This window comes from Budorcas taxicolor, chromosome 5 (assembly GCF_023091745.1).
Source record: "Budorcas taxicolor isolate Tak-1 chromosome 5, Takin1.1, whole genome shotgun sequence".
Lineage (NCBI taxonomy): Eukaryota > Metazoa > Chordata > Mammalia > Artiodactyla > Bovidae > Budorcas > Budorcas taxicolor.
Window position 1 is genome coordinate 63,125,593 of NC_068914.1, and position 4,009 is coordinate 63,129,601.

The 4,009-nt window shown below is 38.6% G+C and overlaps 1 non-coding gene across 1 annotated transcript; it reads left to right on the top strand.

Moving 5' to 3' along the window:
* The first annotated feature begins 2,234 nt into the window (after positions 1-2,234).
* On the top strand, positions 2,235-2,307 carry TRNAR-UCU (transfer RNA arginine (anticodon UCU)). Its single transcript has one exon. It is a non-coding gene; the product is annotated as a tRNA-Arg (tRNA).
* Positions 2,308-4,009: the final 1,702 nt, after the last annotated feature.

Sequence of the window (4,009 nt, forward strand, 5' to 3'; positions counted from 1 at the left end):
ATTGTTTATGCAAAAGCTTACTTAATATTTTGTGGCATTCATGAAAATAATTTTGTGATTTTGAGAGTAACTGAGACCAAAATTTTGCATTGCCTCATGCTTATAGTCTCATTAACATGTAACAACTTTGTTTGTTTATTTATGGGGAAAGTTTAAGATTAGAATTGTCCCTGAGACAAATAACATATTAACTTAAAGCTGACCTTCAGAGAGGAATTATAATGAGTAGGACAAGTGCAACACTGAAATAAGGGATGGCCTGGAGAAGTAAAATACCATAAAATAGCAAGGACAGGAGAACTAAACACAAATTTTGATAATTCTTTATTTTTGTTAGAAGCTAGCTTCTGAGCACAACCTTGATAAAAGACAGTGCTTCTCACCCACTATTATCCATGCTACGTGCTGCTTTCTAGAAGTCATATTTAGGAACCTCTGTTCTTGTAATTAATCCTCCATCCCTGTGTATAAGAATATGTATAAAGTGCTCAGCTCACATTTGTTCTTTGTAGAGAAGGACAGAATGCGTTCTAATGCCTGCCTAAGTTACCTGACAGGAATATTAGAATGACAGGAGAGTTTTTAAGTCCTTTAATTCTTTGAAATAAAATATTTTCGTCTATTAATAAAAATAGAGGTCTACCTAGAGATGTGTGGGTAAAATTTTCAACTTTCGTTAAAGATAAATTAATCATTCCCATTTGTCAAAGAGAAAGCCATGTGAAACAAGATTACATTATACACCACCTTTAGAATACAGGAAACACATAACAAAAGAGTGTTCCCACCTAATCACATTTAAGCTAAAATAATACGACAGATTCTATTTCCATTGAGTTGTAAGACGACTATTTTGTTCTGACCAAAGGTATTCCCTAAGGAGTATCTATGGGAAAAATTGGACCTAACCTTCTCCCACCATTGTATTTTGAAAGTACACGGCAAAAGAGTAAACAAACAAGGATCTTCCTCTCTTTCTATACTCTTTTTAGCTGTTGACTCTGAACTCTGTGGTTGCTGAGTTGATGGACATGTTTATAAAGGTTTTAACAGGGATACTCCTAGTTTTAAAATAGGAGTGATCAAGCCTTTAAACCAATATCTCTTATCACTCAGTTGTAGTACAATATAGTACCCAGGCCTCAGCTGTCCTGAATGATAAGAAAGGACAGCTCCCAGCAGGTCATATCCTCCAGATAGCGGTGAGCAGGCGACACCAGCATTCCCAGGCTGCAGTCTAATACTAAACTGATCTGCACATGTCCAGCTCAATATATACATCCTCTGCAGGCAAAACTTAGGTTTCCTGTAGGGGAATAAAAATCTGGACACACAGACACACACACATGTGGGCATACACACATACATACACAGTTTTAAAGCGATAGAGAAAGACATGCAAGAATCCTGGAGGGTTTATTTTTTGTGTAGGTTTAGACACAGTATTTAATATACCAAGAAGGACAGTTGTTGATATTTTTCCTAAAGGGACACTGCAGGCCCAAAGTTTCTCACTGTGGGTTTCAGGCCTTGTGGTTGATGGACAAGTTAATTAGTATATTTTTACTGGCTTGAACATTCATAGGACATGGAACATCCATGGTAGCAATGAACTAATGTTGTGACGTCAAAATTAACATAATAAATTAAGTGAAAGTTGCTCAGTCATGTCCGACTCTTTGCAACCCCATAGACTGCATAGGCCATGGAATTCTCCAGGCCAGAATACTGGAGTGGGTAGCCTTTCCCTTCTCCAGGGGATCTTCCCGACCCAGGAATTGAACCGGGGTCTCCTGCATTGCAAGCGGATTCTTTACCAAGCTATTAAGCTGATCTAAATATACACAGTTATTTCTTATTCTTGAATGCACTGAAGCGTACAAAAGAACTAAAAACTGTCCCAGAGCAATAATGAGCAGCCCCAACATGTATTAATCAGATCTTATGTGCAACCTATTATGAGATGTACTATATAGAATTAAAATGACAAACGAGAAGCAGCTTCTAAACCAAGGTGTTTGTAATATATTTATATTGGGAGAAACCAACCAAATATGCAGAAATGCTTTGAAAATAATCATTGGATAATATGGAATTTTTCCTTCGTACCAATAAATACAATCCTAAAAATCAAAACTGTATCTTCTCTTGACATTATAAATACCCTCAGTTATTATGATAAAGAACATACCAAAACAGAACTTAGGCTGGTTTAAAAAAGTGATTTAGAAACTTCCCTGATAGTCCAGTGGCCAAGATTCTACACTTCTAGTGCAGGGGGCCCAGGTTCAATTCCTGGTCAGGGAACTAGAGCTCACATTCTGTAACCGAACGATCCTGCATGAACTGAGACCTGGTGCTGTCAAATAAATGAAATAAGTAAAAATAAATTAAAAAGATGAGCTCAGACACTCTTGTTCTTCCCATCTTGGTCTTCAAACACTTGACTGTTATAGTCGAGCAATGTCGATCTGATGTACATTTCAACAGTGGCTGAAGGATTCATTTTAATTAAGTTTAAGGTATATACAGACACATACCCACACATATGTGTACACACATACCCTAATACACAAACATGGCTCTATTACACATTTACCCATGCTGTCTGTGCTGGGGTGTCCACATTTTATTTTTTGATGTTACTTCTAAGTGTATCTCTGCATTTTTTCTGTATACAGCTTCTAAGTCCTGCATCCTCATCCATTAATTTTAATGAGAGCCTTGCTTCTCTTCTATGCCCTTTTCAAATATTCACTGCTTTGTTCTCTTAACACGGTCACTGACTCTGGCCTCCTTCAGTGCTGTTCCCCGAGCCTAACTGGTCCATCTCTCTCTCCTCTCGGTTAGCTCTGTTTTTTCTCCCATATCACTGTTTTCCATTGTCCTTCCTAACCACTGGGGCAATTGTAAAAAGGTTTCAATTAAAACATTTAATATAATTTTTTTTGCATTAATTTTACATTTGGGTTTTTCCATGGTGGGCTTACCAGCTTATAAGTGCAGGGTTTTGATTACATCATCATTTAGACAGTTTGTCATTTATCAATCCGAATACACTCATACACACACATGCACATTGTATTTGATCATTGTGATGGTTTGGAATAATTGGCCGTAGTAAAGAAGAGAGGATTTTGAAGGAATATCCTTTTATACCAAAAATATCCCTCCCATGTGGAATCCGTTCAGTTCAGTTCAGTCGCTCAGTCATAACTGACTCTTTGTGACCCCATGGACTGCAGCACCACAGGCCCCCCTGTCCATCACCAACTCCCAGAGTTTACTTAAACTCATGTCCATTGAGTCAGTGATGCCATCCAACCATCTTATCCTCTGTCATTCTCTTCTCCTCCCACCTTCAATCTTTCCCAGCATCAGGGTCTTTTCAAATGAGTCACTTCTTTGCATCAGGTGGCCAAAGTATTGGAGTTGCAGCTTCAGCATCAGTCCTTCCAATGAATATTCAGGACTGACTTCCTTTAGGATGGACTGGTTGGATCTCCTTGCAGTCCAAGGGACTCTCAAGAGTCTTCTCCAACACCACAGTTCAAAAGCATCAATTCTTCGGCACTCAGCTTTCTTGATAGTCCAACTCTCACATCCATACATGACTACTGAAAAAATCATAGCCTTGATGGATCTTTGTTGGCAAAGTAATGTCTCTGCTTTCTAATATGCAGTCTAGCTTGGTCATCACTTTTCTTCCAAGGAGCAAGTTCCTTTTAATTTCATGGCACCAGTCATCATCTGCAGTGTTTCGGAGGCCCCCACCAAAAAAAGTCTGACACTGTTTCCACTGTTTCCCCATCTATTTCCCATGAAATGATGGGACCAGATGCCATGATCTTCGTTTTCTGAATGTTGAGCTTTAAGCCAGCTTTTTCACTCTCCTCTTTCACTTTCATCAAGAGGCTCTTTAGTTCTTCTTCACTTTCTGCTATAAGGGTGGTGTCATCTGCATATCTGAGGTTATTGATATTTCTCCCAGCAGTCTTGATTCCAGCTT